The 11,750-nt window shown below is 42.9% G+C and overlaps 1 pseudogene; it reads left to right on the top strand.

The window, feature by feature from the left end:
• The first annotated feature begins 1,152 nt into the window (after window positions 1-1,152).
• On the top strand, window positions 1,153-1,586 carry Rpl7a-ps21 (ribosomal protein L7a, pseudogene 21; annotated as a pseudogene).
• Window positions 1,587-11,750: the final 10,164 nt, after the last annotated feature.

Here is an 11,750-nt window from a genome sequence, read left to right as displayed (position 1 = left end):
ATCAACTTGTAGCTGGGGAATTAGTTACAGAAAATGTACTCTCTTGTGGCCTGGATAATATTACTTCTACAAATTAGAAATAAAGAAAATGTCACAGAGACATGAAGAAACAACTTAAATTGCATGTGAAGTCATGGTTGAATGGGACCCTCCCTAACACGCACCTGTATATGCACACATAAACCCATGCCACATTCTCCCACCCACACATACACCAAAAGTCATTACAATTTCAGAAAAAAAGGGGCCTGCTTTTGTATGGAATTATAATAAATAGTAATGCTCACAATAATTTATGAGTATCCCTACAGAGAATATTCCTACAAAGTTGGGAGCTTGTGCCATTAATTAAAAAGCAATAAAATAGTCCCTTAAAAACTCTAAATATTTCTCAAGTATGATTGCAGAGAAAACATATATCAAAAGATACAGAACATCATGACAGAGTGGAACTTTGGAGGAAAAAAGTAAAAAATTTAAGACATATGTTTAATAATTTTAAAATGAAATAAAATATAAATTATTTAATATGTAGCAAGTGCTAATTGTTAGGCCCATGGTTTCCTTAAAACATCTTTAATATTATAATTTTCCAGGGAGACATTTTCATAGTTCAGAAAGCAATTATTCCTTGAATAAAAAGTACTATATAAAGAATAACTAGCTCTCTCCTCCAGCCCAGCAAGATGCCCAACGGAAAGAAGGCCAAGGGGAAGAAGATGGCCCTGGCCCCCGCCGTCGTCAAGAATTGGGAGACCAAAAAAGTGGTCAATCCTTTGAGAAAAGGCCCAAGAACTTCGACATTGGGCGGGACATTCAGCCCAAAAGAGATCTCACACGCTTCGTCAAATGGCCCCGCTACATCACACTGCAGCGGCAAAGAGCCATCCTCTCTAAGCGGCTCAAAGTACCTCCTGCCATTAACCAGTTCACCCAGGCCCTGGACAGGCAAACAGCTACTCAGTGCAGGCCAGAGACAAAGCAAGAAAAGAAGCAAAGGCTGCTAGACCGTGCTAAGAAGAAAGTTGCTGGGGCTGGGGATTTAGCTCAGTGGTAGAGCGCTTACCTAGGAAGCGCAAGGCCCTGGGTTCGGTCCCCAGCTCCGAAAAAAAGAACCAAAAAAAAAAAAAAAAAAAAAAGAAGAAGAAAGTTGCTGGCAAAGGGGACGTCCCAACAAAGAGACCCTTTGTCCTCCGAGCAGGGGTCAACACAGTCACCACCTTGGTGGAGAACAAGAAGGCTCAGCTGGTGGTGATTGCCCACGATGTAGACCCTGTTGAGTTGGTGGTTTTCCTACCTTCCCTGTGTCGAAGGATGGGGGTGCCCTACTGCATCATCAAAGGAAAGGCCAGGCTGGGGCGCCTGGTCCACAGGAAGATGTGCACCACTGTTGCCTTCACACAGGTTAACTCAGAAGACAAGGGTGCTCTGGCTAAGCGGTGGAAGCTCTTAGGCTCAATTATAATGACAGATATGACGAGATCCGCCGACACTGGGGAGGCAACGTCCTGAGTCCTAAGTCTGTGGTTGGCATTGCCAAGCTGGAAAAGGCAAAGGCTAAAGAACTCGCCACTAAACTGGGTTAAATGTACACTAAGTATTCTGTACATAAATATAATTACAAAATTAAAAAGAACGACTAATATTGTTAAAAATTCCTTATACGACTGCAGTATTTCAAAAGGTTACATCTTTACAATTCTATGATAAGCCTTCCTGCTCATTATTAATATGGGCTGCCAGTCTGATGGGCTCTGGAGCCAACTAAGACATAAACCCCTTGGCACATTTTGAGGGAATTTTCTTGACTAGGTTAATTGAAGTGGGACAAACTACCTTAATGTGAGTGGCAGCATCTAAGACGGTCTGAGGGCAAAGCTTTTGCTTCATGCCTGTTTTCTTTTCTGTCCTGTTCCTTGGCCCTGTAGCTTCTGCTCCCACTGAAAATGTTGCTGTCACCCTTCGCTGCCATCAGAACCCAGCTTCTGGGACCTTCCAGCTCCATGGAAGACCAGCGTTTCTTTGGGAGTCATTGCCCGGGTGGGAGAGCTACAGCACCTGGTCTTGTGGATTGAGAAGCTACGTATTCTCAGCCTCTTCCCTGTAAAGATAACCGTTACTGAACTACTGAAGCCATAAGCTATAAGCCAATTCAATAAACTCCCTTTCACAGGTATTAACACTGTCAATTCTGACCCTCTAGAGAACCCTGACTCTTCACCGCGTCTTCCCATTTTAAACATATGACCATTCCAATGTGTTGAGGAATATATATATATGTATATATATATATGTATGTATGTATATATTCCCTTAAAAACTCTAAATATTTCTCAAGTATGGTTGCAGAGAAAACATATATCGAAAGATACAGAACATCATGACAGAGTGGGACCTTGGAGGAAAAATGTAAAAATATATATATATTTTCCCCCAAGGGCTGCTTAACCAGACTGTTCCTTTGTTGTGGTGAAGACATAGATTAAGAACAAAAAAGAATATTTAAATGACTAAAATCAGAAATGGCACTAGATATTTTGTTTGAAACCAGGAAGTTTCATTATGTTGTCCAGGATGGTCTAGAACTTTTGGACTCAAGAAATCCGTCGCTTTAGCCTCCTTAGTAGCTACAAACATGTGCCACTATACCTCTGTTGGAAAAGGGTATGGTGATGTCAATTCTACAGAAATAAAACTTATAACAAAGGAAAAGGTTCACTTGGAGGCCAACAAACCGGATTACTTAGATTAAATAGACAGGTCCTTGGGAACACAAAACTTGTGAAGACTGAAGATATTGATAACGTGACCAGATCTGTATATAGAAATGGAGTTGACTAAGTAATAAAGATAACAATCTGGAAAAGAAAACCAGTGCAGCAAATCTGACAAAATATTTAAAGAAGAAATTAGACAAGCCCTTCTTAAATCTTTCCAAAATAACCAAAAAGTTATGTCCTAACTTATTCCATGAAACCATTACACCATACCATACTCAGCAAAACACACCACAAAAAAAGAAAACTAACAGGGCATGCTGTTACATGCCTATAATCCCAGTGGTTGGGAGACAGATGCAGGAGTATCAAAGTTTGTGGTCAGCCTGAGTCATATGGTAAGACACTGTTTCAAGGAACTGAGAGTAAGAATAGATCTTAGTAGAGAGGTGTTTACTTAGCAAGGTCCCGGATTCAATTCCTAACCTCAAGAAGGAAGGGGAAAAGGGGGGAGAAGACAGAAAGCAGAAGGAAGGCAAATGGGCAGGCTATAGACTGATCACAGGCCTTATAAATAGTAACATAAGAACTGTTTTGTTTTTCCAAAACAAAGTCTCACTATGTATCCATCCCTGGGTGCCCCGGAACTTACTACATAGACAAGGGTGGCATCAGGCTCACAGATACTCCTGTCTCTGCCTCCCAAGTGCTAGAATTAAAGTCATGTGCCCCCTATGCCCAGCTGGCATAAGAATTGTTAACACAATTTTAGCAAAACAAATTCAGCAGCATGTTAAAAACACTCTGCATAATGGCCAACTGGTATTTATTGCTGGAATGCAAAATAATTCAATCCATGCAAATTGGTTACTAGAATATACTGCATTGATTTAAAAAAAAAAGCAAAATCTTACATACTCATCTGAGTTGAGGCAAAAATTTATAAAGTTTAGCATTGTTTTGTGACTCTGAAATTCAGTTCAGCTGTTCAAGACTTAAAGACCGAGAAGAAATGAAAGCTACCCCATGGTGCTAGGGGCCACATATTAAAAAACTCAGCAAACATTATACTTCATGCTATGTTTGCCCTGTTAAGATGGGGGCAGGCAACGATGGCTGCTTTTGCTACTTGTATTCAGCATGGTACAGAGCCTTACATATCAGGTACATCCTCTACCTCTGAATAAAAACCCCAGCCCTCAAGGTGCTGTTCGTACCCTCCCTACTCTGTAAAATTCCCTCAAAGACTGGCTGTTGGTTCTAGTTGAGTTTGCCAATGGGGACACCAATAACAGGTCAGAGAACAAACAAGGGTCAGGTTGATGGACGGTGCCTTCCTTAGCCCCTTCTGTTTTCATAGGGACTGTGCCATGCCTCAAAGCTTGCCCAAAGCCCACCCACACCTTGGTAAAATTCTTCTCCACAGATCCCTACATTTATATAACTCAGTTTCCTGCTGGGATCCTAGAAGGAGAGATAATGAGGGAGGGAGGTTTGTCCAGCTCAAGAATCTAGCCCTAAGTATTAGATGCAGTAAATTGGTTTTTCTAGAGTTCCAAGCATGGTTCTCTTTCAACCACGTGACAACAGATTAAAAGGCAAGCCATAATACCAGCCTAGAATTTCCAAAGTTCCCAACCACTCCCTTGACTTAGACAGCCCTTTTAACTTGCACACACACTACCTGCCGCACACCGGGCAAGACCAGTAGCTGGGTGCAGACATCTGGTGGGAACGATGAGGTTTGGGCTGTTGGTCTGTTAGAAAGCAGGCTTCAGAAAGGCTCAAGGAGCAAGCCAGTAGGCAGCCCTCCTCCGTGGCTTATGCTTCTCTTCCTGCTTCTCTTTGCAGACAGACTGTGATTCAGAAGTGTAAACAAAAGAGCTCCGTCCTTCCCGGGTTCCTTTTGATCATGATGCTTTAGCACAGCAGCAATGGAAACCACCACTAAGACAACATCCGTTTAAATCTGATCTCTCATGAGGAGCCCAGGCTAGCTTTCTTTACTTCCATTCCCAACAGAATCCATGGTTCAGTACCAGGCATTTTACACGATGTGAAGGCACACCCATGTCTGATTGCCTTGCTGATCGTTATAGTTTAAGAGAGAAATGTCCCTGACAGGCTCATGTCCCTAACTGGTAGTACTATTTGGGGACATTTTGGAATGTTTTAGAGATAGAAACTTTGAACCTTGCAGCCTGGTCCCATCTTGTTCCTGTTTCTCTGTTTCTAGCATGTGAGGAGCCCGGGGCACACACCTGGCTGCCACACCTTCACTATGCACATCCTAACCCCGTGATGTCTAGACCCCGCCCTCTAAACCGAGACAAAAGAAACCCACCTTCCATTAAGTTATTGTTGTCATCTATTTCGTTACAACAACAAGCAAAGTAACTAATACACCAGTGATCTGTGGATGTGACAACTTTCAGAGATGTGGCCCCAGCTAATTCTATGTGGACAGTCTGGACTTCCCATTGTTCTCCATTTCTTTTGCCACTGCTACTTACCTGCAAGTGACTTCAGAAGGAGACATCGATGACCCTTGGGCAACTCGGCTTCAATCTCTCCTTAAGTTTTTCCAAATGACAGTGTCCACACAAAGATTATACACAAAGACGTTTCTTTTCTTAAGTGCTGAGGAACACACCAAGGGTATTAATTAAGCTAAACAGGTACATCAGCCATACCCCAACCTCGAGGAAAAGTTTCTTCATAATTTAAATTTGAATTTCCTGGCAATGGGCATTCCACATAGGAACATCATCTGGCTGTACTAGTTAATTATCTTAGCCATAGGGCTTAAATGTTTAGTTTTGACATTCTACTGTCCTACTGAGTAGCCTATCATAATCTAAGATGATAGTAATGTTTTTATAAGGCACGAAAAGTCATACTTTACCCACTCATCATGGGTGGGCAAAATATGGTTCCTGCTTCTTAAACTAAGGAAAAAGAGAGAACAAGAGTGTAAATATGGTGGAAGGAAGAAATTTGAAAGATTAACTCATGCATGATCTCTCAACTTTGCATATGATTTTTTTGTTTGTTTGTTGCAATTTACCTTGGGAGCCGGAGGCAAAAAGAGGCAGCTCTATCTGACAGGAAAGGCAACGCCCTTGCAGGTTTGCTAAAGACACCAGAAAAGGAGGACAAAAGAGCCCAGAGGTAAGGAGAGGAATTGAAGCTATAGCCCAGAGAGGTACTCAAGTCCCAACTCATTGTATCTAAATAGAGAATGACCAGGTCCTTGTCATAACTTGCTAGCAGGGCCAATATGTAGCCCGCTTTTGAGTCTTAGGGTATAGTAAATCCTCCCTAAGCTTTGTAGCTGTTCATGAAATCAATCCTGAGAACTTCAGCAGGTAAGGATTCTTGTTCTTCAGGGTTGGATTAATGGGTAGGATTGTGAACACCTATGGGATGGTGACTACAGGAAAGCCCAGCACAGATTCCTGAGGAGGAACTGAACAAGTATGGTCAGCATGTTTGGAATCTCCCACTACACGAGGAGCAACGGTGGGCACAGAGGCCACTGATAAGGAGTGCTGACTCCAGCACACAGGGCACCAAGCAGTTGTCGCACAGTCTTCCCTGGATGAGCTTTACAGCTAGGTCCACCTGGGACCCTGGGCCAAGATCCAGACATGGTCCCTAGAAAGGAATCAAAGGTGGCTGTTATGTTTTCTGATTTTGTGGTTTTGGCGGGGACTTGTGTGTATGAATTCCTTGGGTTTTGTTTGTTTGTTTGTTCGGGTGGGCGGTTGGTTGGTTGGTTGGTTTTCTGCTTGTTTCTAAAAGGTTCGGGTGGAGTTGGGTGGATGGGAAGGACCTGGGAGGAATTGAGGGGAAAGAGTGTAATCAGAATATATAGATGAATAAGAAATACTCAAGTTAATAAAAAAAAGAATATATAGATGAAAGCATTTTCTCAATTAAAAAAAAATAAAAGGAAAGCAAGCAAACCACCGAAACTTCTACAAGACCATACACACTTTTGAAAACTTTGGGACCAAGGAGGAGAATGGTGGCAGCTATTAGGAAAAATAAGCTATTGACTGGGGCCTATCTAGGATGGTGCAAAGCTTTATCTTGGGAAAGACTGTGTCTTTCCGCAGACTGCTTTCCAGTGCTTTGACTCTTGTCTCTGAGTAACACTTACAGTTTTTCAAGATATATATGATGTTTGGTCCAGACAGCTATTCCTAATCAAAGTAGGCTAAGGAATGCAGATCACATAATTCCTATGTGGCTGCCACAGAGTTCCTGTTAGTGGGCATTGAAGGCATTCTTCAAAGAGCCAAGGGCCATGTGGACACCTCAAAAGTGGGTATTACTCCGTAGTAGCACTTGCAATAGTCATTTTGGACTGTTGGATCCTGACAACCTTGTTGTTAACTGTTTTTTTGCACAACAGCCAGACAGCCCAGATTTCTGTAACTAGCATATTTTGGAACATTTCAGAGAAGGAGAGCGAAATCCAGTAATTGCTCTGGTGAACCTGAGAAGAAATGAGCTGACAGAGTTTATGCACTTAGAATAGAGCTGACCCATAGCAGGGTCCACAAAATTAAAGCTTTGCTAGTGTTGCCAGTTTGGTATCGAGTCTTTTAGAAAATTATCAGTATCTAATAGTCAACAATGACAGAATCAAACTCTGGGAGAGTTTGGCACATCTACCCCAGGTTTTATCATAGAGGAAGTACTGTGGTTGAATAAGGATGGTTCCTATAGTCTCATGTATATGACTGCTTAGTCATGAGGGAGTGGCACTATTTGAGAAGAATTAGGAGGTGTGGCCTTGTTGTAGGAAGGATGTCACTGGGGCTTTCAAGTTTCAAAAGCCCAAGCCAGGCCCAGGGGCTTTCCCTGCAGACCCAAATATAGAAAGAACTCTCAGCTACTTTTCCAATACCATATCTACCTTCATGCCACCATGATAATAATGGGCTAAACCTCTGAACCTGAAAGCCAGCCCCAAGTAAGTGCATTCTCTTATAAGAGTTGCTTTGGTCATGGTGTCCTTTCACAGTAATAGTAACCCTAACTAAGGCAGAAGATCATCCCCTATTTCCTGTACAAGAAAGCAGGTTAATTATTATTGACAGAAGCATCTCAAACCACAGTGGTTCTTCAGATTAAGTAACTGTTTCTACCTTGATGTAATTGCTCACTCAAGACATTTTCCCAGACCTGCTGGGCCAAGGGCTTTATTTGTTATCACTGTTCCTTTGTTTGCAGAGCCGTAGATCTAACTCCGGGCCTCGATCTCTCTAAGCAAGTGCACGCATGCTGAAAGCTACATCTCCAATCTTGGATTCTGGTTTAAATGCCAACATAGCCTTGGTATGACACACCAAGAAACCAAGACAAGTACAACGGTGCCAGGAAACCTTCTGTGGCGGATCACAGGGCAGCCCCTTCCCTCCCTGCCCCTGCTGCTCTTGCCGTGACTGGCATGTTAGGTACGTTGGTAGGCATGTTTTGTCTGTTCTTCTTTCTCTAAATGTCCCACACCAGCAGCCCTGAAAAGCCCCACTCTGAGTTTTCTCACCCAGCCTGAGGCCACTGTGGCTTCATCAGTATTCAGGAGACCTTTGCTTTCTTTTCCTTCCCTTCCCTCAATCCTTTTAATCCTCTAGTTCAGGCAATTAGCTCTACAAATATTAGCTGCAATCAAGGTCTAGCACATGTGGTAATTTTCCCTCTAATAAATCAATCAATTCTTTCTATGAAGTGTTTTTCCCCTCTTACAGTCATTAGAGAATTACAATGCGACTTGAAGATCACCAGCAACTTGAATTAGTCAAGGAGTGTCAATCAAACTTGCCAGAGTTTGCTTCAGAGATAAGAAAAATAAGATAGTTTTACAAAGGTCTCTTGTCTGAGAATGGCAAGCCTCTCAGACCCTTGTTCAATTTCTCTTAGGGAGGTCCCAGACCACTATGAGCCATGTGGTAGAAAATAGAAACCAGTACTAACCAGCGAAAACTCAGATAACATACACAGCTTTGCATTAGTCAACAAATGGATAATTGGAACAACTATCATACAGAGTATCTAGGTAGTGTGCTGTGCTTCCATAGATAACCAGTTAGGACAGAAAAGAAACAATGATAATAAGCAAGGACACATTTCAGCTCCAGAGAGAACTAAACATCCATAGAGGGCTTCTCAGAGCTGGAATAGAGGGCTCCAGAACGAGGCTGGGAAAGAGAGTCCCTGCCATGCGTGCAGTCTAGCAGCCCACTCTTCTTTGCGGTTTCATGCAAGTGTTCAGATGGGAACAGAGATTTCTGCTTAGAGATTATGTGAGCATCGCCAGTGTGGGCCAGGCAACCATGTTCACAAATCTACAAAGTGAATGGCAGAGAAAAGTATCGATTTAGTGAGGAACCCAAAGTCTGTCCTGCTACAACCCAGGCTACCCCGTGTTTTATACTCTGCATGGGATTGAGGGATAGGGAGCAGACATGGAGAGACTTCAGTCCTCATTTTCTTCCTTCCTCCTTTCTCTCCTCTCTCCTCTCTAGGCAGCTGAATTAGCAGGAGGCTGGACACTTGTACTAGAAGGCAAAATAGCCTACTATTGTGTTCTCTCCTCTCTAGTTCTCCAGTCGCTGAAAAATTATATCGTTATCCAGCACCTGAAAGGGGTCATGGGGGAGAGGGTGAGGCCTGGTTCCATTTTCTTAATGTCACCAAATGTTCAAATGAAAAGAAGTGAAGGTTTCAGTAGGATCCTTAGTGAAAACTTGCTGACATTAATGACTCAAATTCTCAGAGAGACTGCAAGGAAAACGGTGTCATCACTGTCATTCAAGCCATTTAAGATGAGATTTCAAAAGAAGGCTGTCAGCCTAATGACTGCCAGATTCCATTATATCATCCTCAGAGGGCGGATCACACACTACTATGCAGCCTGTGGGTGGTTGACATTAACAAATGAAAGGGAACGGCTCAGGGAAGAGGTGAGGTGGGCGTGAGTCCCAAGGGGAGCTGCCTTCCATGACCAGGATCCATTGCTACTGATCTGCAGATAGATAGTACCTGGGGGCAGACACATCTCATCCTACTCATGGGGACAGTCAGAGGAGCCCATGTACAGGGTGCTGAAGGAGTGTGGGAAGGCTGGAGCTATAGATCTCTGTGCCTGTTTATTAATTTATCAGGAGAATATTCCTCCCTAGCAACCAGGATAAGGGCAGTCTTTTGGCTGTGTGCGTTCCAGCACTGAGAAGCCTCGCTGTTAACCAGAGGGGAATTAAGTTGCGAGTGAACGAGCGGCATTCAACCTTGGCTGCACATTGCAGTCATCGGGTAATTCCGTGCAAAGGCCACCCTAAAATCAAACATGTCTGAGCCTTGGCTGAGGTGCAGATACCTCTGCAAAATGATTTCAATGAGCAGAGAAACTGAGCATCCCTTGAGTAGAACAAAGGGTGTGGCTTTGGGTAAGTAATCTAAATTTGTTCAGTAAAGACCAAAAAAATTTCACTAACACTGTTTTATTAAAAAGAGGAAAATGTTTAACACGTAGTAGGAAGGATATCATTTTGGGTGAGGAACTAACTCATTGTGCTGTATTTATTTTCTGTGTCTCTGCACACAGGAATCTCTTCACTATAGAAGGAGGCAACCCTAAGGGGTTAAACATTCAAATTGCTTTCTCGCTCTTTGGTCAGAGTCTAACATGGTGGCGAGTGACTAGTTCCCTAGTCACTGAAAAATTATGTCATGATCCAGCACCTGAAAAGGGTCGCAGGGGAGAGGGCCAGGCCTGGTTCCATTCTCTTAGACACCTTTGACAGGTTTTTTGGCTAATTAAACCACTTTCCTATGCTAACTATTCCTCTCCTGCAACATTCTTTCTGAGGAGGGGTTAATATAATTGATTATGATGCAGTTTTTTTCCCCAGGCTTTAAAGATGTTCTGGTTTTTGATTTATTTGTTTTTGTTTTTCCCAGTTACCAAATGTGTTGATTGAATAAGCTGGATTCTATCTAGATACCTGCAAACTAATGTTTTGAGGATAAACGGAACACATCCCCAGCTAAGTGAGTGCTAAGCAGGCTCACTGGGTTCCCCTCACTTTGCTATGATGGCTGACACCCTGAATGCAGTAGAAAATTCATTGGTGGGCCCAATTATTCGGGAGAAGCTCTTTGTTAAGGGTTAAATTGAATATAATAAAAGGCCTTACTTATATTTTAAAACCTTATTGTCCGTGCCTGTGTGGATTTTATATGCCAGTTTTCTGTAGCTGTGCTAGATGTTGTCCCCTCTGGTCCGAAGTGTTGGTATACCTTAACCAGTCTGCGTTTAGTTGTCTATCCTCAACAGTCAGGGACTAACAAGTTTTGAAAGAGCGTATCTATGCCAGAAACAGTTCACTTCTACCTCAAGACTGGGAGCCCAAAGTTCCCTTCAAACTATGCATAGTGAAGAGACTCACAGTAAAATTAATCAGCTATGAGTTTCCTTAAAGCTGTAATCTTACAGGTGGGTCAAGAGAATAGAAATTAGCCCAAGCACGGGGTCTGGGTCATGCCGGCAGTTCTGTTTGCCGATATCTATTCTCCAGAGACCTGAGCTATACAATAGTAACGGACAACTTGGCCCTGGTACTTCCGACCCAACCCAGCTGAAGTACTTCCTCTTTCAAGGTCAGCACTTCACTTACAATGACATCCAAACTGCAGAACTCTGTTAATGAGTTCAAGGTGTTGCTTGATCTCTCCAGCCTTGATGTCTCTATCCCTACGGTGGAATATGAGCATCGTCATCATCATCGTCGTCATCGTTGTCATCATCACCAGCAGCAGCAGCAGCAGCAGCAGCAGCAGCAGCAGCAGCAGCAGAGCAGCAGCAAACTTGCTATATAACAGATGAAATGCTTAACAAAGAATGAGAGTCAAGCTTGTACTGGAACTCAGAGCCCAAGATAGCATGAGATGCACAAACACTCAGGAAATAGTCTCTTGTATACACAAACACGCACACACACACACACACACACACACAGAGAG

This window comes from Rattus norvegicus, chromosome 2 (assembly GCF_036323735.1).
Source record: "Rattus norvegicus strain BN/NHsdMcwi chromosome 2, GRCr8, whole genome shotgun sequence".
Lineage (NCBI taxonomy): Eukaryota > Metazoa > Chordata > Mammalia > Rodentia > Muridae > Rattus > Rattus norvegicus.
The sequence above is the reverse complement of the archived record's forward strand: the minus strand, read 5'-3'. Positions and strand labels throughout refer to the sequence as shown.